General features: G+C 32.5%; 1 long non-coding RNA gene across 1 annotated transcript; it reads right to left on the bottom strand.

Annotated features, from left to right (window-relative positions):
* Nucleotides 1-3,216: 3,216 nt before the first annotated feature.
* Nucleotides 3,217-20,139, bottom strand: LOC116559726. The gene is made up of 3 exons (XR_004272587.1): nt 19,983-20,139; nt 18,553-18,557; nt 3,217-3,227 (listed from the first exon to the last, which is right to left on the bottom strand). It is a non-coding gene; the product is annotated as an uncharacterized LOC116559726 (long non-coding RNA).
* Nucleotides 20,140-23,122: the final 2,983 nt, after the last annotated feature.

The raw sequence follows: 23,122 nt of genomic DNA, 5'->3' as shown, positions 1-23,122 counted from the left end.
CCACCCAATTCAAATGCCATTGAGCTACATATTTGTCTCCTCTTAACCCCTTATAATATTTTATTTGTGCTTCTCTAACTTTTTAAAAATATTAGTATATACATCATATTACTCTACAACTACAAAATTATAAAGACTGATGACAAGAGCTACGTCTCATTCATTTTTAATCTCTTTTTAAAGCCAAGAGCAACATTTTAAAGTTAGTCCCTGCTCAAAAAAGTGCACTGATGGAACAAAGAAATGAATTAGCTAATGTCTTTAGCATGCTTACTGTACAGAAAACTTTTTAAAGCGCAGAGGAGTAAAAATAAGAAACTTTAAAAGTATTCATAATTCATGCATATGTCTTTTGTATGCCTTGTATGTTCAAATAAAATATGTGTGCAATTTGTATTTGCAAAAATATCATTAGTCTATTTTGGAATGTACCACATTGACAGCATTACTGTATATCATTATTAAATGTGTCACTATGATATTTTTCTACATACATTTTATATAGTCATTCATTATGTGGTCACAATATAATTTTAGATAATCTACTGCTAAATATTTTGATTGCGTCTCATTTTTCTGTCTTCATCTCTCCTACTATGTTCTAATTGTTTTCGTAATATAAATAATTATCTACCTCTACTGCTAATTTCATTGCTAAAAATTGCCTACTTTATCATTGTCCCACACCTGAAGCACTGCACCAGCCTCACTGGTCTGCTTGTTTTCACTCTCAGCCTTCTCTAAGACATTCTCAACCAAGCGCACAAGCTGATGCTGTCATCTTTCAGATCATCTCTCCTATTTACTCAGAATATTCCAATGTCTTTTTGTTTTATGCAGAGTAAAAGCCAAAGTCCTAGTAACAGAAACTAGAAGATTCTGTTTGAAGCTCTATTTCCATCCTCCCCCTCATTATTTTTTTTCCCTCTCCAATTTATTGTTTTTCCCTCTCCACCTTGCTCCAGCCGCATTGGTCTCCATGCTCTCCCTCAAACAGACTGATTCTTCTGCCTCAGGGCCTTTGCACTTGCTGCCCCTCTAGATGGTCAACCAATCTCCACACCTAGTAAAATCAAAACTGTCTCCTGTGAACCCAATTGCATTTGGTTTGTATTAAAGCCGTTCGAGTATGTTTACACTCTCCTCTCTTTTGCATCTTCACAGAAATATGAACTCAGTAAGGCCTTCAAATCACAGACCCTATCTCAAACACCACTTCACCTTTGCCATAGACTTTTCACTATATTTCATATTTAATTTGTTTAATGTCTTTCTACTTTATAGACTTTATGTTTCATAAAAGGAGAGATTTATATCTGCTCTATTTATATTGTATCCCCAGCTGCCAGAACTATGTATCTGGCACATAGCGGGTACTTAATAAATATTGGTTGAATAAGTAGATGTTGTGATGAATAGACTTCAGCTAAATCTGTGCCTATATTCAAGATGACTAGGAAGAAAGTGCTCTTTTCAAAATTTAACTATTTATAGTCAAAATAGAAGTCTCTGAAACTGATAAATCAAAGCTTGTCCTTCCATCTCTAAAACATCCGTATGCTTTGGCACGTTGTATGCTCACAGTTAGCAGACTACCCACAAGTATATCCACACGTCTGCTCCCACTCATTGTGTTGTATGTTTAATAGAATCAGTTGTGTTTTTTCCCAAAACTGTCCCTGTCAGTTGTACTTGTTATATTGTAATTGTACAACTTAATTAAATATTAGTAAACCAATAGACCATGGATCTGCAGATAGAATTATAGTACTATGAAAATGCTATTGAATGTTTCAGTAAGACTCAGTAAAGGCAAGTGACTAACAAACTTCAAATATGATAACAATAAAATATTTGAAAAATAACAATTAAAAATATAGGAAAGAGATATACCCATTGCTTTAAAAATTTAAGTACCTACTCTCCTGCTGCCAAATAAAACCCTAGAAATTATAGATGAATCAATATGGATCTGATTTACATTAAAAAATATCATAGTGAACTACAATCATCAAAAATATATGCAAATGAAAGGCCTTAGCCCATGTCAGAATATATACTTATATGTTTAAAGTTAAAATCTTGAGGCACACACACACATATATATGTACATACACACACAAACACATCTTTCTAAATAATTCTATTTTACTCTTACCACAAATTCTAAGAGTAATAACAGATTTATGTAATCTTTCTGCTCCTCAGTTATTTTATCAACAAGGTGAAGAAAATACAAATTGTGCTGCCTACAACAAAGATCTATTAAGAGTAAAACAAAGTTACATATCACAAAGTGCCCTGAGAAGCTATTACAGATGTGTAAGCTGGTGTTATAATTAAATGGATTTAAGGAAAAGCTGAAAGTAATAAAAGACACCTTTACTTCTTCATTCCCCTTAGACATATTCTTTTCTGGAATTATCGAGGCATTTTCACATAATACTGTTCTAAACTTGAAAATTCAAATGCATCAGGCATTCCAAGCATAACTGGAACAAATTCAAATGAACATCAGATTTCCATTTAAATCCAATTTTACTCACTTTCGCCTTCCTCTGTTTCAAGTCTCAGAACACTCTCCTTTCTTATAACTGAGCTCATTTCTCAAGAGTCAAAGAACTCACTTGGGTCAACTTTCTACCTGGGGCACCAACCATCTTCAAGAGCTTCATCTGTGCCTGCATACCAAAGAGATGCTTACACCAGAGCCTTGGCAATGAGTCCTGAAGTGCTCTGTGAATGTAAATGACCTGAAACAAGAGGACTGCAGATAAGTAGGGAGGCCAGGTTTCCATGAGTCCAACCATTCCAACCTTTCCTTGCATCGCCTGAAACCTACACAGGTGGCAACCAGACCCCCTCTGACTATGTAGCTGCTCTGCTCTCCTTCCTGCGGGAGAGCCATTTCATCAGCAGTTATGACAGTAATGCCATACATCTATTTAGGTTCTGCTTTGAGAAAATGAAAAGCGTTTCACAATTGCAAAGGCTTCAACAGGAAGGGTATTAGAATTGGTGTTCAGGGCATGTCATTTGGGTTTAAATCCTTACACTTAGCATGTTGTGATCTTGTGCAAGTTATTTAAATTCTCTTAGCCTCAGTTTCCATGTTGTTAAAAACAGGCATAAAATGCCTACTCTAGATTGAATAACTTAGGATTTTGAAAATAATTTAAAATAACATATTTAAAGCACCTATTTACCAGGACAAGTAAAGTGGGAAGCTATTACTGTTATGTTTTTAAATTACATAATTTAAAGCTAAGACAGAATGTTATCATATTTCAGTATGACAGGTAAACAGAATCCAGCTGTTACAGAAATATTTTTATAATAGAAGAGCAACAAAAATGAATGGTAGACATACAAATTTCATTTCTATGACCTTCTCACAAGCCTCAGATGTTCAATTTAGTCTCAGAGAGATTTGTTTTCTAGATCTTTCTTTGGACTAAAGACATATACATAAATAAAGGTTTGAATAAAACAACCCCAGAATTTCAAGACACCTTATTCAAGAAACTGTATTTAAAGACACCTGATTTGTGTATTATAAATAACATGTTTTTTAGTAATTGAAATGAAACATTTTCTAAATGTCTGTTTCTCAATTACCTCTAAATATATGTCAATGAAATTATCTTTAAAACTAATAATAAATCATTGTAACATGACATAGTAAGAACATATAATACCATAATTATACACACAATCCTGATACATTTTCTAAGTTGCTTTAAATAGATTTCTGTTTAAAAAAAAGACATTTACCTTCTATTTTTAGATGACTGATTGAATAAAAAAACTTATCACATTACCTCTCCCCCAAGAGACAAAAACTGTTACCAAAAATATATTCCAAGAAGAGAAACTTTTCTTGGAGTAGAAGTTTAATTTAAAAAAACAGAAAAAGAAAAAAAAAGACTCAAGCAAATCATATGCCAAGTAAGAAAAAGAAATGGTAGATTCAAAGGACTTTTGTCTTTTGCATCTGATATCTAATAGACTTTTTTGTGCTAAGCTGAAGATAATCATTTCTCATCATCTTTATCAGAAACTCCAGAAGGCTCAGCCACATGCAGAACTGGTAATTAAGCTGTTAAACTGGGAGGTGGTCATCCCTTCAGGTGAATTCATCTGTTGTCAGATCCTCCAATCCTTCCCTCCCCTCTAGGTTCCTAAATTTCCTCTGACATGTTCCTTTTTTGTATCTCATGTGTTGAGAATCTTAAGAGCAGGTCTGGTTTTCAACTAGCTAAAAACTGCATTATACCCTTGGTTAGACACAGGAGGACATTCTATAAATATTCTATAAATATAAATGATATATAAAAAGAAACTAAAGAGTTTAGGAAAGTAAGCTTGTAGACATACTATCAAAGCCTTCTTGCATTTTGCGCGAGGAAGAATTCAAACACCAAGTAAAGTTAACTAGAAAGCTAATGAGAAAGGCCAGGTGTGATGGCTCACGCCTATAATCCCAGCACTCAGGGAGGCCAAAGCAGGTGGATCACTTGAGATCAGGGGTTCCAGACCAGCCTGACCAACATGGTGAAACCCCATCTCTACTAAAAAGACAAAAATTAGCTAGGTGTAGTGGCACGTGCCTGTAACCCTAGCTACTCGGGGGGCTGAGGTAGGAGAACAGCTTGAACCCAATAGGCAGAAGTTGCAATGATCAGAGATCATGCCATTGCCCTCCAGCCTGGGCCACAGAGTGAAACACTGTCTCAGACAAAAAAAAAAAAAAAGAAAGCAAGCTAATGAGAAGAACATAAATCCCCTCAAACAAATTTATAGTTCTATCAATTATAATGCTTTTCAGTTATTCTGCATAATTCTTTACATAAATTTTGACTCTTTCTTTTATAAAGTTAAAAGTTATAAGAATTTCTTCAGACAAAATGTACAATTAATCTCAAATCTTCTAAAGGGAAAAGCTAAGCTCTGATAGTTTGAACTGCTGTTTTCTGGAAAATGCTGAGTAAAAGACTGGCTGGCATAAGTAGCTACAGACTTGACTTTAAAGCCCATTGCACTATCTCTGAGAAATAAGATACTTCATATGGTGAGTTTAGAGAAAATTATTGTATTCCTTCAGGATAGTCAGATCAAAGACCAAGAACTCAACCCGGCTAAAATATTATTATCTCATAGCCTCAGTAGCCAGCATTGCATGGCAGATGCAATAACATATAAAATAATATTTTTAAAGTACCTGTTTACCAGGACATGTAAAGTGGGTATAATCTGAGTGACACTTAAAATATTATTTTAAGTATTATTTTAAATATTATTTTTTATTCTTTCCAGGTCCAGCTCAAATGGCAGTTCCTCCAAAAAGCCTTTCCTGATAGAAATCATCTTATCCCCATTGTATCTCATATATCATATGAGATATATGAGATATATATATATATATCTTTGTTTTTCATGCTATTACTTATTGATCACTTGCTAAGTAAGTACCTGCTACTCATCAAAAATCAAACCTACATGAAAATAAAGCATGGGTGAAATTATACTGAAAATATATTTCAGTTTGCATACACATTTTTAGAAATACAGAGAAAACATTATACAGCATATGTAACAGCAAACATTAGGTGCTTTCATTTATCTTAGAGATATATTACTGTTTTTTTATGGTCCAAGGGAAAAGTTCATAACTTTGCAGTGAAAGCATTCAATTTCATAGCAAATCTCTCTGAGTGTTCAAAAATCCCACAAGGCTACACTTCATGAAGGCTGACATAATTTGCTTAAGCACTGTTGGATCCTCAGTGTCTTAGAAAGCCAAGTAATAGGTGTTCAATTTATTTTTATTAGAAGACTAAAGTATTATATTATCTCATTTAAACTTATTTAAAAGAAATTGAAATCATTTTTGTTATCATTTTACAGATGAAACAATAGAAATCAAGAGGGTGAGGGTAGGTAATTTGTTCAGAAACATACGGTTTTAAGGAAAATACAGGAATCGGGGAGATACAGCATGAGTCTTCCTGGCTCCAAACCTTGCTTTTAACTACTCCATTACACCTCCTATTACAGTACTCAGAGGATTTTCTTCTTTCCGTCTTTGTACTGGAGTTACATGACAGCATGGAAGCAGGGGTCATGTCTTTATAACCCTAATATATGAGACCTTGTACCTCATAAGCATCCATAAATATTTGCTAAATTAGTGTTTGAATTAATGAGTCAAACTATACTAATGCATTCAATTACAATGTGTTAGTAATATAGAGCAAATAACATTAAAAATAACTAATATTTGGCCAGGTGCTGTGGCTCATGCCTGCAATCCCAGCACTTTGGGAGTTGGAGGTGAGTGGATCATCTGAGGTCAAGAGTTCAAGAGCAGCCTGGCCAACATGGTGAAACCCTGTCTCTACTAAAAATACAAAAATTAGCCAGGCGTGGTGGCACACACCTGTAATCCCAGCTACTCAGGAGGCTGAGGCTGCACAATCACTTGAACCTGGTAGGCAGTGGTTGTGGTGAGCCAAGATGACACAATTGCACTCCAGCCTGGGAGACAAGTGTGAAACTCCATCTCAAAACAAACAAACAAACCAACAAAAACCTAATATTTGATAAGCTCCAACTATGTGCCAGGTTTCTTTTTTTTTTTTTTTGTAATTATATCTCTTACTTTGATATCATTGTAAATCTATATGCAGTTATAGGTTTGAGAAAGATAATATTAATATTTCTCAAAATTAATTTTGAGAAATCTTGTAGCGCCATTACCGAGTTTCCCACAAGGGTAACATCTTGTAAAACTTTAGTGCAATGTAACAAACAGGATATTGACACTGACATAGGCAATGTTTTTAAGAAATTGATCATAAGAGAGCTTGGTCAAAGATTTGACTAACATTAAAAGATAATAGCCTCTAAAATTATTTTTAACTCAGGTTTTTGTTCTTCCTTTTTGAATGTTGAAAACTATGTTAATAGACAGCTACCAGCTCATTAAAAAAATTATAATAATTCATAAAATTCACGTGCAATTTGGAAACTTGGTATTTTTTTTAATTCGCCTAAAATATATGATCATTTTCTCAAACTGAAAGCTTCTTTTCCAGAAAAATTTGCGATGTGTTTTAAATTATTTTAGTAGAGCTATTTACCAATGCCCTGAGAGCACTATTATGTTATGGATTTTAAATATCAATGCTATAATTGAAAGTTTTTTTTCTGGAAATCCAGCGATATAGCTTCAAAAAAAAACAAAAGCTATGAAATAATACAACAGATACAGAGGGAACATTCTTAGAGGGACATTGACAATTTATTCCATACAGGAGAAAAGAAGAAAGATATAAAGCTAATAATCTATGTTTATATCTTAAGAAGTGAAGAGGAAAGAAAGCAAATTAAATATAAAGTAAACAGAACAAAATGGGAAAAAACAAAAAATAAAGAAATTAGTGAAATAATGAACAAACAATATAAAAAGTAATCAGCTGATTCTTTGAAAAGATTACAAAAAATCATAAACATTATCACAAGAATCATCAAGAAAAAAAGAGCAAAGTACAAACTTTCAATACCAACATTGAACGAAGGATTGTAACCATAGATTTTACAGATCTTGTTATTATAAAAGATTATCATGAACACTTTATCCTGATAAATGCAGCAATACAGATAAGATGCACAAATTCCTTGAAACATGCCATTTACCAAAACTGACACAATAAAAACTAGATTATGATAACATATCTAGGTGGATTAAATAAATCAGATTTGTGATATAAAAAGTTAAAGCAAGCCCGGACACAATCACTGGTGAATTCTATCAAACATTTACGGAATATATGACACATCAGTTCTAAACAGATTGGTTCAGAAAGCAGAAGAGGAAAGAACATTTATCAACACATTTTATGAGGCCAGAATATCCTGATACAAAAGTCAGACAAGAACATCATCAGAAAAGAAAATTACAGAAAAGAAAAATCCCTACACACATAGACACAAAACTCCATAATTAAATATTGGAAAATCAAATCTGGAAATATATTTTAAAATATTAAAATATAATATGTAATGTAATAATATATGTAATATATTACATAATGGAATATATTATATAATGGAAAAATGACATTTATCCTAAAAATTCAAGGTTGGTTTAACTTTTGAAAATCAGCAAATATAATTCATAAATATAATTTATGACATCCATAGATTAAAAGGGAAAATATTTTATAATATAGCTGCTAAATAAGCATTTGACAAAATTCAATTTCCATTTACAGTTAAAATAAAACTTTATAGCAAGCTGGGGATAGAATAAAATCTTCATCAGCCTGATAAAAGTCATCTATACAGAATGTACATTCCCTGTCATATTTAATGATTAAATTTTGAAAGCTTTCTCTTTATGATCTGGAAAAAGATAGGAATGCTTTCTCTCACAACTTTTATTCAACATTGTACTGGAAGCCCTAGTGACTACAATATGGTAGTAAATTAAATTCATGGTTTAAAATTGGAAAGAAAGAAAGAAAACTGTCTTTATTTAAAGATAGCATGATTATGTAGGATGTTATGAAGAATTTGTAAAAAAAAAAAAAAAAAAAATTGCCACAACTATTAAGTAAATTTAACAGAGTCACAGGATACAAAGTTAATGAAAAAATATCAAGTGCATTTCTTTATACTAACAATAAAGAACTGGATAATGAAATTTAAATTACTGTATAATGATATTTACAATTGCCCACCAAAATACAAAAGACACGTAGTACATCTGAATGAAAACTATAAAACATTGCTGAGAGAAATCTTAAAAGGCTTAGAAATATAATAATACAGAAATTATAATGCTGTATAATAATATTTACAATTGCTCACCAAAATATAGAATAGTCAGGATAAGTTTAACAAAAGACATTATAGTATCTCTGAATGAAAACTATAAAACATCACTTAGAGAAACTTTAAAGGGCTTAGAATTGTAGCGATATACCAAATTTAAGGATTTGGAAAACTCAATATGCTAGAATGTCAATTGTCACCAAATTCATCTACAGATTCAATGCATTTCTGAGCAAAATTCCATCCAAAAACTTACTGTAATATGGACAATCTTACTTTAAAATTTATTTGGAAGTTCAGAGAATTTAAAATAGCCAAATTTATCTTAGAAAAGAAAGATGATATTAGAAGAATATCTGCCTTCAAGATTTACTTTAAAGCTATAGAAATAAAGAGAGTGTGATATTGGCAAAATAACAGAAATATATCAATAGAACTGAATAGAAACTTCAGAAATAAACTCACTCATATATGGTAAAAGGATATACACTAATAGAGCCCAAGCAATTCAATGGGGAAATACAAGTCTTTTTAACAAATAGTTTTGAAAATCCTGTATATCCATATATTCACACTGACCTCACACCATTCACAAAAATTAGTTTTGTCTATATCTTGGATCTAAGTGTAAAACTAAATCTATGCAGCTTTCAGAAAAAAAAATAGAGAATATTTTTATAATTTGGGGGTAGGCAAAGATTTCTTAGAGAAGAAATGAAAAGCACTAATCATAAAGGAAAGAAATTACAAATTTGAATTACAAAATTTAAAACTTCTGCTCGTCAAAAGAAATAAAACATTGAGTAAATATATACACTGTATGAGACAAAATATTTGTGTCCTATATATCTGATTTGGCTCTAGAATATACAAAGAACTAATTCCTACAACTTATTAATAACAAGAAAAACAACTTTTCCACCAAAGAAATGGAAAAATTACTTGAACAGACACTTCACAAAATAAGATATATGAATTGCACATATATGTATGAAAAATTAATCAACATTTGCCATCATTGAAATTCAAATTAATTATTATAGTGTTATTAGATGTCATTATAGTGTTATTAGAAGCTAAAGAGAAAAGACAACATTAATTGTTGGTGAAGATGTGGAACAATCAGAGTCCTATTTTCAATGGGAAAATAAGCTAGAAAAATCTCTTTGGAAATCTAGTACTTTCTTAAAATGTTAAACATACATCTACCCTAAGAACCAACAATTCTACTCTTGCATATATATCTAGACAAATGAAAATATATAACCATAAAAAGCTTTGTATAGGAATGTTTTCAGCAGCTTCTGTTTCTGTTATAATAATTCCAAACTGGAAACAGCCTGACTTTCATGAATAGAAGAACTGACAATTCTTTGGCATATTCATACAGTGGACTACTACTCAGCAATAAAAATGAATGAATTGCAAATATGAGCAATTACATGGTTAAGTCTCACAAAACATTTTGCTGAGTGAACAGAAGCCTCATATAAAAGAATTCATTACATATTGCATAATGATTCTGTCTACAGAAAGATCTACAATAGGCAAAACTACACAGCGATGGTAAGAAGTAGACCACTGATGGTTTCTGGAGGCTAGAGATTAACTGGAAAAGATGCTGAGTGAACTGATGGAGATATTTCATTGCTCGATAGTGGTACAAGTTAATGAATATGTGCATTTGTCAATACTCATGAAACTGTACACTTAAGATCAGCACATCTTACAATATGTAAACTGAACTTCAGTTTAAAAAATTTGTTTGCCTTGTATGATGATCAGTTGGCATTCAACAAAAAAACATGAGTTAAAACTAATTATAAGAGTGTACATTAGCCTAAAACTTATTTGCTGAAAGAAAATCAGGCTTCTTAGTTTTTTATTTTTTTTTTGCATTTGCACACCCAACTTTATTCAGTCTTTTAAATTAATCTTTTAAGATATATATATATAAACATATTAAAAATATTGAAAATAATTTTCAGAAATTATTAAAATAAATTCTCAGAAATAATATTAAAAATAATTCTCAGAAATAAGTTTTAAAAGATTAGAACAAATGATTCCAAATAGGGTTGAAGTTAAAAAGCAGATACTCCAGTCATAGATATCTAAACAATTATTAAATTTAAGTTATAAATTTGATTTTGAAATTCTTCGTCGCCAAACTAAAAAGAGAAGAAACACAGTAAATTACATAACCCTAAATATTTAACTTTAACATGTCTAGTTTCACAGCAGGATATGTAAGATGAAGGTAAAAGGACAAAAAGATGAAGACTCCTGGGTCTTGTAAGAAACTTACCACTAAGTTTATGTAGACTTGCTCTAAAATTATAAGACAGGTGAACACAGTAATTTCCCAATAGGGAAAGATATAAAGTAAATACAACTTGACTGGAGAAAGAAAAGGAAGGTGAAATGAGTTTCAGGTATGCACTGCGAATGCACAGCAATTCCACCACTTCCAGATCCTGTTTGCCCAAGAACGCAGTCAGTCTAGTGTCTTTTTGGTTCAGGCTGGGTGCAGTGGCTCACCCTTTAATCCCACCACTTTGGGAGGTTGAGGCAGGTGGATCACCTGAGGTCAGGAGTTCGAGACCGCCTTGGCCAACATGGTGAAACCCCACCTCTACTAAAAATACAAAAATCAGCCCAGTGTGGTGGTGGGCACCTGTAATCCCAGCTACTCGGGAGGCTGAGGAAGGAAAATCACTTAAACCTGGGAGGTTGGAGTGAACTGAGATCGCACCATTGTACTACAGCCTGGGCGACAAGAGCAAAACTTCATCTCAAAAAAGAATTATTGTGGTTCAAATTTTATATTTATAGGAGCAAACCTTTTTCTTGAGTTGTATGGAATATGTATATGTACCATATTTTATATAATAAAATGTATATATATTTACATACATATATGTATATATAAATATTCTATATAATTGAAAATTACATATAATTAAATGTATTAAATTTAATGCATTTAATTTAATACATTTAATATTTTATGTATTTAATATTTAATACAGTTAATATTTTATGTATTTAATATTTAGTAATTTACTCTTAAATTACATATATTACATATTGTGTAAATTGTATTATATATTGCATAAACTATATTACATATAAGTAAATATCCATATAATTATAGTGCAAATAAATATATTACATACTATTACATATAATTAAATTATATATAATTAATATAATGCATATAATAGATAATTATAAATAATAAATTATATATAGTTCATATAATACATATTATATATTACACATAAATAAATATATTACATGTAATATAATTATATTACATATAGCTAAAAATTCAAGCAATGCAAAAGGTAGGCCAGTTTAGGTGCTGGATCAATAATCGAGGGCTTATAGTTTAAAAAGAAAATCACCAAATGATTTACATATGCAAGTCTAGTAAATACAAGTGAACTACACTAGTGATTTGCAAAATTTGATATATTTTGTTCTTCTGGAACTTCTTTACATTCAGATTCTGTAATGGCCCAGAAATGGGAGACCCCCGAATCTACAAGCTTAGTGAACACTCCAGGTGATTATGATGAAAGTGGCACTGAGGCCACACTTAGAACGAAAACAACTTAGAGGGTCACAAGTTCAAGTGCTGCAGAGAAGAGGCAGGTCATACCAATGACTGAAGCAGGTCTCATAGGACAATTTAGAGTTGGGGTGGACAGAGAGGAAGTGTGGCCTCGAGTCCATGTACCTCACCTAAAGAGGGCAGGCACTAGACACCAGTGGCTGAATGCAGGGATGTAGGTTCAGTGTGCTGGAACTTCTGAGTTTTGAAGAGACACTTAAATCTGAACTTTTCTGTAAAATATCCTGACTTTTTAAAATGTAGGCTCTAATATGTGTAAGGCAAAACAAAGCATGGGAATGTGGTCAAAACACAGCTTTCTACCAAATACGGCCTGTGGCCATCAGTTTGCAAACTCAGTTCTTGACATTGGTAGGGTTTCGTAAAGTCTGGCTGAATCATAGTCAGTAAGATTTTCCATTCTGGTGATAGGAGAATTACCACTGTATTGTACTTAATGAAGAAGAGCCAGGCCATTTGATGCCTGGTCATTCAGTGGCATGTCCAATTTTTTAATATATTCAAATTATGACCCTCAATAACTTCCAACCAGGAAGATCACCAACCTCTACATGGGAATGGGTAGCATGAATGCCAGTAGGCAGGGCCAGTTTTTTTCAAAAGAAAAGGAAAAGAAAAAAAGTCTGCTTAAACATGTAAACAAGGACTTGGTAGGGACCCAAGCTTTCTATTGTGGAGGGTTTGAAAGAGAGGATTTAACTGGCACAAATTTCAGGACAGTGAAGGTATTTGCATTCAGTCAACTAGTCCTTGAAGAAAATTTGTTGTGAATCCATGGAATGTCTGACTTTGGGTAAACTGTCTCCTGCTGAGACTCATTTGCATGATTAGTGGTAAAAATGTAATCTAACTACTTTCTCCAACGTCGACAGGAATACTTTGATGTAAACTTTTAGAAAACATTTATAACTTAGGCTTACTCTACGAATGTTAGGGGAAAATGTGACCAAAAATTACATTGCTCCTAATTTCACAATAAAATAAAACAAAATATGCAATTACCACAATGAAATGGTTATATGTAAAACTCACTCTCCAAAAATGGGTTACAAATTCTATTAACAATGGCTAAAACCAAATAATAAAGACCAATTTGATCAGAAGTTCATCTTGGAAAATAAAACATAAAAATAAAAGACAAAGAAAGTCAAAACATTAAAGCTTATTTTTATTATTTTTTCTTACTATGAATTAACAGTTTTGCAATTATTAATAGTTCATTAAATTGTCTTCGAAGCAGTCTATATAATTTGAAGAAATATAGGCAAGTGATTGATCAATTTAAGCTATTTTCTCCTTACAGCAAGTGCCAATAATCTATAATTAAATTAATTTTTCTTCCTATCCAGTATCTAGTATTTTGTTTCGCTTGATGTGGCCATGGAAGTAGAAATTATACTTTTGGCTGGCGGCATCATTTAACCTGAAAGTCCAACCATATAGAACATTTGTGTAGTGGACAGTATAAATTTGAGGATCTCAGAGGAAAGGCACAACATAAGGATTTTAGACATTTAGAGAAGACTGAGTCACATAAAGGAGATTTCAAGTTGGAGATCTCATTCATTTTATAAGGCAGCTGTCTTTGACCAGGTTAAAACAAAATAGTTTTGCTCTTTTCTATGATCAATCTCCATGAGGACTTATTCACCTTCTCACAAGAAATAATCTCATATTTGCACTCTCATTATCTTATAAAGTTACAAACAAATATGCATACTTACAGTTTTACCTATTTACAAAGGGCTTTCAAACTGAAATGTTTCTTCTGTTCTTTGAAAAACCATTATAGAAGTCTGGACAATCAGCTACAGCTTGCCTACCTCAGAATTCTATACATAAGAGACCCCCTACAACACCAAGACAATAACATAGTTTAGTTGTTTTGGTCTGTAATACACTCTTACAGAAATTTCCTTGATATATATGCTCCACTTTGTAAAATTTATGGAAGATAGGACATACAACACAGTGGTAAAATTAGGTATTTTATTCTTTTTAATTTTTTTTTTCATGTCCTCATGGACCTAATTAAATGTCACCTTTATTGCCTGACTTTGAATCTGTTAATGTCCATTACTAATATAGCAAAATATCATTATTAGTATTAAAAATATTCCTGTACTCTAGGCTTTCACTGATATAAGGTCATCTTTACTACATGTCAGTAGTACAAGAGAAAATTGTTTAAGCAGTTTATAAATTTATTTACAGGACAGGATAAAAAGATTATTTGATAATTTATACAGAAAAAAATTATTGAGGTCTTAGTAGTCTTAGTATATTGTGGGAAAGATCAGCAATGCTCACCAGATATTCTATGTGGTCCCCTCTGCTTCCCTTCCAGACTCTCACTTAAGTTGTATCAATAAACTAGTTTCAACCAGAACATGTGTCACCTGGAGGTTAAGGCAGTTAAGAATCAGCTTATATCAATCATATTATTTTCCCCTTGGACACCACCTGCTCCTGGCAGCACAGCTTTACATATGCAAGTCTAGTAAATATGAGTGAACTACACTAGTGGTTTGCAAAATTTGGTATATTTCATTCCTCTGGAGCTTCTTTACATTCAGATTCCATAATGGCCCAGAAATGGGAGGTCCCCAAATCTACAAACTTAGTGAACAAACACACTTAGTGAAACTTAGGCTTTATTACGTTAAGGCACAGAAATTTCAGAGTATATCATTGCCACTACACAATTCAATTTTCATTAACACAGGAATAATATAAACTGAGGAAGATACAGGGAATAAAGTGATATATAAGATGAGCAGCAGAAAATGAAGGAAATAATATACAAGCTGTCGTCTGTGAAAGACTTAGGGTTAAAAACCAGAGAAGTCAAAATTTACCACCAGTTCTATGATGCTGGGAGGTCAGGACCCAACTGGCAGTAAAAAGAAAGTGAAGAGTAAAGTGATAAATAGAGGAATTGAATAAATTTTCTGGAAATTGCCTGGAATGATGGCACTTTTCACCAGAGCAGCTTCAGGGTTACGAAAGTGGATTGGGCTCCTTTCAAGAAACAAGCTTAAAAAAATTAAATCATGAGCTGAAGAAGAGGACTAGGAGATTATTCTGTTATGGAAGCCAGACTACATGTCCAAGTACATAAGAAGTAGATCATTGGGAGGACATGAAAGACTTAGCTAAGTTTGAAGATTGACTAAAACATACCAGAGACATGGAGCATCCAACAAACTGTACATACAACAGAATATGTGGAAGCGTGGACTCTGGTGCCACATTACCCAAATTTGAATCCCAGCTCCCTCATTAACCCTTTGTGTGAGCTTGGACACATTCAATCTCTAGCCTTATGTTCACCACCTACAAAATGGTATTTCTAATAGTACCTGCATTACGAGGCTGTTATGGGGACTAAAATAATTAATTTGCATGAAGCACTAGCACCTGGCACACATCAAGTGTGGCGCAAGTGTTCCCTATTATATTCCTATCAATCTTGATAAAATTACTTTTAAAAAGCCACCGAATTCAGCAGAACACAAATTCTTAACATCAAGTTTTATGACATTCTACACAAGTATAGCATTAAAATTTAAGAACAATTCACTGTGTTTAAGTCATGATTTAATGTTTTAAATTGAATGAAGTACTTATCTTAAGTACTGAGGCCCCAGAAATTTATATTCTTCATTAAGTTCGCAAATGACTGCTTACAGACGTCTTTACTTTTTTTAAGGAGAGAGAAAGATGAATGTCTAATTCATTCTGATTTCATGACTTAAATATCTTAAGATCAAAATTTAAATTATTGTACTATAATAGCAATTACTTGGAATAAAATATTACTTAGATTTGGGAGCTATGACTCAACTTTAGCTCAGTGGTATTAGATGTTTTTATTCCAAATATGAAGAATGTAAGACAGTGATAAATGATTATCTGATCTGATTTCCATGTTGAATTTGTAAGATAATTTGACAACAATGAGCTCAACATGAATAAAGCATACATCAAAATAAGAAAATCTGCAATATGTATTCCATTTTTCATGTACATCAAATTATCCTTGACATAAACTTGAGTTTGTTATGTTTTCCTTCTACCATGGTGATTATTCTATTTTGGCATTGTTCATCTTAAAAATAATAGCTAGGTATATTAGGAAGCTAAGAAAGGTAGGGAGTAAGCATTCCCTCAATTGTTACAGATTTTATTTCTCTTTCCATTAATTAATGATAAGGATGTTTAAGCTCTCAGTTAACAATGACTAGAAACGCAGTATCTTATTTAGAAGATGCATCATTCAAATTACAAATTGATATAATGAATTCTAATGAACACTTTCCTCCTACATTGAAGCTTAATCCCTATTCAAAGTGGATTAGTTAGTATTTAAATTTATCATAGGATCAAGGGTGATTAGCAGCCTGTCATAAAAAAAAAAGAATCCCATGAAATTCAGGGATCTTTATCACATTTAAGACTGAGGGTGAGCTATTTGAAAAGTTCCGAGAATGGCCCATTCTACTAAAAATCTTGCAAATGGTGCCTTTTCCTGAGGTGTTCTGCAGTAAATGCAGCCCAGAAAGAATGCGGTCTACTTGTACGAAAAATTATTCTCTAAGAAGTGAAGCAGCTGCATGCTAATGGTTTGCTAAGTTCTTATTATCTGCATTCCCATTGACTGTTCAGCCTCACAATGTGTGACTCTAAGTCTCCTTTACTTGAAAGATTCTCTAAGGAGCTTTTGAAAACATTAAAGCTCCTGAAAGACTTAGCTAAGTTAGAAGTTTGACTAAAATGAATGTACCAGAGATAGAGCTTAGTAATGGAAATTGTCATTTTCCTGTGATTGTGTTTACGTCCTCTCAGGATACATGTAAGAGTAAATCAGATGTGAGGTTACATATTGCAAACTCAGAAGTTTCAGAATAATCACAGCAATAATGACATCCAAATGTTGTACTTGTTTAGAACTACATTCTATTTGGGGGACTCTAAGTGATAAAAAAAAAAATTGGGGTAGATCTGAAGTAGTTTTCAGTGTCTCATTACAAAAAGTCAAAGGTGCCCTATAAAACATCTTTGGTTTTCTCTAATAAACAGAAAAGAAATATCTTCCCCCGAACTCACAGAAATCCAACACGGAGGTACCTTTAGGTTCAAATAATTTACCAGTTTTTAAAGCTAGATCCATCTTTTCTAGAAAAACATAAAATGTTAACAAGTGCATTTTTAGTAAGTTTGTTTGGTAGTATAACATGGTAGAAGTTGTCTTTCTCATGTATCTTACCCATGTTGTTTGCTTTAGAAGGCTGTTTATGTCTTTTGAACTAGAAAACCTTTACTCTTCAGGTTGCAAAACACCTATCTTCCTCTTTCAAACTGAATTTTCTGCTTTGAGCTAAAAATTATTCTTCTTTCCAGATAAATAAGTCTTATGTTTCTTTCTAATGTACTGGTTAATTTAAAAATTTTTACTTACATAGTTTTATACATATTTTTATTATGAGAATCTAAATATAAGCTTTCTTTTTTCCAATTATTTTAACTACTATTATACCAATTTTATGGAAATATGGAGGTCCTAGAATTTTTATTTTGCACACATTTTTTAAAAATGTGATTGCATGTATAGTGTAAAACCTACCCGTATATACATTTTTCAACTTACTTTTTTCAAGTTAAATGGATATATCCTTGCTTAAGATAGTAATGAATTGGCTGGATATGGTGGCTCATGCCTCTAATCCCAGCACTTTGAAAGGCCAAGGCAGGCAGATCACCTGAGGTCAGGAGTTCAAGACCAGCCTGACCAACATGGAGAAACCCCATCTCTACCAAAAATACAAAATTAGCCAGGCGTGGTGGTGCATGCCTGTAATCCCAGCTACTCAAGAGGCTGAGGCAGGAGAATCGCTGGAACCCCGGAGGTGGAGGTTGTGGTAAGCTGAGATCGCACCATTGCACTCCAGCCTGGGAAACAAGAGTAAAACTCCATCTCAAAAAAAAAAAAAAAAAAAAAAGAAAGAAAGATATTCATGAATTGAGACTAAATCTAAGTTCCCTTTAACTATGCTGTCCATGAGTTTATAAACATTACCTGTATCTCCTCTTACCATTTATTCTGCAACTGCTGGGTTGCCCATGTATAGTGTGGAGTTTTTTTTAACACTGGCACTATTGACATTTTAGACCATACAATTTAGAGGGGTGTCCTGTGACTTGTGGAATATTTAGCAGCAGTCCTGGCTTCTACCCACTAGATGCCAGTAGCACCTTTCCAGTTGTGATGATCAAAAACGTCTTCAGGCATTGCCAGTTGTCACTTAGGTGGTGTCTTAGTCTATATTGTGCTGCTATAGCAGAATATTTGAGGCTGGTTAATATACGAAGGACAGAAATTTTTGGCTCATAGTTCTTCAGGCTAAGGAGTTCAAGATCAAAAAGTCAAACATGATGAGGGCCTTCTTGCTGTATCATAACATGGAGAAAGGCATCACATGTCAAGACAGAGAAAGAAGGGGGCAAAACTCATGCATTATAAGAACTCCAATCTCTCGATACTGAACTCACTCCCACAATAACAGTATTAATTTATTCACGGTGGCAGAGTTCATATTCACCGCTTAGAAGTCCCACTTCTCCACACTGTTGCATTAGGGATTAAGTTTTCAACACAGAAACTGTGGGAGAGACATTCAAACCATTGCTGGAGACAAAATAATGTCCAGTTGAAAGCCACTGGTATAGCAGTCCAATTACAAAATTGTTTTATATGTATTATCAAGTGTGATTCAAGCATCACCTACTTAATACAAGCAGTGCAAAGATTAGTATTCCATTTTGAAGATGGTCAACTAAAGCTAATAGAAAGCAATAGCATATTCCACCCAGCACAGCGTGTGCATTGTTCTCAAGAGCACACAGAACATTCTTCAAGATAGACCATATGCTAGGCTATAAAACGAACCTTAATGAATTTAAAAGAATAATATAAACAAAGTGTACTCTGACCACAATGAAATGAAATTAGAAACCAATAGCAGAAAGAACACTGGAAAATTAATGAATGTGCAGAAATTAAACAATGCACATAAATATCCAATAGGTCAAGAAAAAAATCAAGAGGGAAATAAAATACTTTGAGTGAATGAAAATAAAAACACAGCATATAAAAAATTATGAAATGCAGGTAAAACAGTGCTTAAAGGAAAATGTCTGGCCATAAATGCCTATTTTAAGAAAGAAGAAAGATCTCAAATTTAAAAATTACACCAATACAAGGAAAAGAAGAGTAAATTATATCTAAAGCAAGATTGTTTTAAAGGAAATAATGAAGATGAAAGTAGAAGAATGAAATAAAGAAGAGATGAAAAATTGAGAAAGCCAATAAAACCAAAGTGTGGTTCTTTGTAAAGATCAGCAAAATTGAGTGATTTTTAGCTAGATTCACACACACACAAAGAGAAAGAGAGAGAATAGACTCAAATTACAAGACTCAGAAATGAAAAAGAGACATGAGGACTGACCTTATAGAGATAAAAAGGATTATAAAGGAATATATGAACAATTGTATGCCAACTAATTAGATAATTTAGATGGAATGGACAAATTCTTAGAAAGAAGAAAATCACTAAAACAAACTCAAGAAGAAATAGACAATCTGAATGGACCTATAACAAGTAAAGAGCCTGAACTGGTAATCAAAACTTACCCATAAAGGAAAGCCCAAGCAAAGATGGATGGCTTCAATGGTAAATTTTTAAAAAATAATTATTGATATAGAAGTAACGCTCATTATTTACTAATTCTTCCAAAAAGTAGAAGAGGAGAAAACAATTCTTAATTCATTTTATAAGCCCAGTATGACCCTGATACTAAAACCAAAGATATTACAAGAAAGAAAAACTACAGATCAAGAATTCTTAGAATACGGTTGCAAAAATCCTAATAAAATACTAGCAAACTACATCCAGCAACATATAAAAAGAATTATAAACCATGAATAAGTGTAATTTATTCCCTCAATGCAGGGTTGATTTAATATCAAAAAATAAATTAATGCAATATATCGCATACCAGTTAGAATTGAAAAGAAAAATAAAATGATTATATCATAGATGCAGAAAAAGCAGTTGATCAAAAAATCCAGCACCCTTTTGTGATAAAAACACTCAGCAAACTAAGAATGGAACTTCCTCAGCATGATAAAGGGCATCTATCAAAAACCTCACAGGAAAAACGTATTTAATGGTGAAAGGAGGTTTTCCCTAAGATCAAGAATAAAACATAGACATTCACTGTCATCACTTTTATTCAATATTGTTTTGGAGATTTCAGCCAGAGTAATTAAGCAAGAAAATGAAATGAAAACAAAGTGTTCATTGACTTGACATTATGGAATCCAATGTTCCATAAACATTGGAAAGGAAGAAGTAAAAGTCTCTCTATTCACAGAAGATATAATCCCATAGATAAAAAGCTTAAGAAATCCACTAAAAGAAAGAAGAATCAAAAAAGAGTTTAGAGTATTTGCAGGATACAAGATGAAATGCAATAATCAATTAGATTTCTATTGTAATTTTTACTAACAGTAAAAATTTCTGAATACGAAAAGAAAGTTTCATTGACAATAGCATCAAAATGGATGAAGTACTTAAAAATAAAATTAACAAAATGCATATAGAACTTATACTCTGAAAGCTACAAAATATTGTTAAAATAAATTAAAGAAGATGTAAATAAATGAAAAATCATTCCATATTTATGGATGGGAAGAGTTGACAGTGTTAGACTGTCAATACTCCCCAAATTGATCCATAAATTTGATATAATCCCTATCTGAATTTCAGCTGACTCAGAAATTGGCAAGCTGATTCCAAAATTCACACAGAGACCCCAAATACAAAAATAATCTTGAAAAAGAAGAACAAAGTAAGAACTCTCACACTTTCCAGTTTCAAAAGTTAGTATAAAGCAATGGTAATCAAGATAGTGTCATATTGGCAAAAGGACAGACATACAGACCAATGGAACAGAGTCCAGAAATAAACCCTTATGTATAAATTTCAACAAATGGTTCTGAAATAATTACATAACCATATGCAAAAGACTGAAGTTGGACTTTTAACTTATACCATTACTAAAATTAAATCTCAAAATGTATCAAAGACCTAAACAAAAGAGGTAAAACAATAGAATTCTTCGAAGAAAATACAAGAGTAAATCTTCACGACTTTGAATTTGGCAAAGAGTTCTCAGACATCACACCAGAAGAATGAGCATCAAAAGAAAAAATAGATAAATTGGATTTCATCAGATTAAAAACTTCTATGCTTAAAGGATAGCATCAAGAATGTGGAAAAGACAACGCACAGAATAGGGAGAAAATTACAAATCATATACCTGATAAAGAAAGTGTAATTAGAATACATAAAGAACTCCTACAACTCAATAGTAAAAAAATGAATAAACTAACTTATAAGTGGGAGAAGGATCTAAATAGAAATTTCTCCAGGGAAGATATAAAATGGTCAATAAGCACAAGAAAGTTTACTCAACACCGTTAGTCATCAGACAAATGCAAAGCAAAAACGCAAGGAGATACCCACTGTGATGACTAAATCAAAAATTCAAATAATGACTGGTTTTGGTGAGGATATGGAAAAATCAGAGTCCTCATATACTGCTAGTAGGAATGCAAACTGGTACTGCCACTTTGGAAAACAGTCTTGCAGTTCCCTAAATAATTAAACACAGAGTTGCCATGTGGTCCATTATATTCCACTCCCAAAGAAATAAAAATGTATATCCGCACAAAAACTTATGCACAAATGTTTATAGCAGCATTACTAATAATAGCCAAAAGGCAAAGCCAATCCAAATATCTATTATCTGATGAATGGATAAATGAAATGTTCATACAATAGAATATTAATGGCCCTATTAAAGACTGGAGTATTGTTACATGCTACAACTTGAATGGACTTTAAAATATATATATTTAAATTAAAGAAGGCAGTTACAAAAGACCACTTATTATATGATTCATTCACATGAAAGTCCAAAATAGGGAAATCTACAGATACAGAAAGTAGATAGTTGTTGCTCAGGGGTGACAGGAATGGGAGATGAGGAGTGATAGCAAAAGGGTATGGTTTCTTTTCCAAGTGATTTAAAATATCTTCTAAAGCTGACTGTGGTGATTGTTACATATATTTGTTAATATACTAAAAGCACCACCTTAAATGGGTGAATAGAATAGTAAATGAACTATATCTCAATAAAGTTGTTAAGATAATGGAGTGTTTTCTCCTCTTCTTGAATGTCTTTGGTTTTGGATTTTTAAAAAATCAGGTATCTCCTGTTTTTCTTCTAATAATGTTCCTGAATGTGCTTCATAATCCACTTACCCTTAAAGCCAAAAGAAATTACTGAGCCAAATGATTCATGGAATTGTTCATAATGTTTTGATTCTGTTCTTGACCTGAAATTGTTAGTTATAAGCTCATTTATCTATATATCTATATCTATATTTATATATAGATATATTTGAGACAGAGTCTCACTCTGTCACCCAGGCTGGAGTGCAGTGGCACCATCTCGGCTCACTGTAATCTCTGCCTCCTGGGTTAAAGCAATTCTCCTGACTCAGCTTCCTGAGTA

Source organism: Sapajus apella, unplaced genomic scaffold (genome assembly GCF_009761245.1).
Source record: "Sapajus apella isolate SASKATOON/1434 unplaced genomic scaffold, GSC_monkey_1.0 scaffold24, whole genome shotgun sequence".
NCBI classification, from domain to species: Eukaryota; Metazoa; Chordata; class Mammalia; order Primates; family Cebidae; genus Sapajus; species Sapajus apella.
This window is presented reverse-complemented; position numbering and strand designations above follow the sequence as displayed.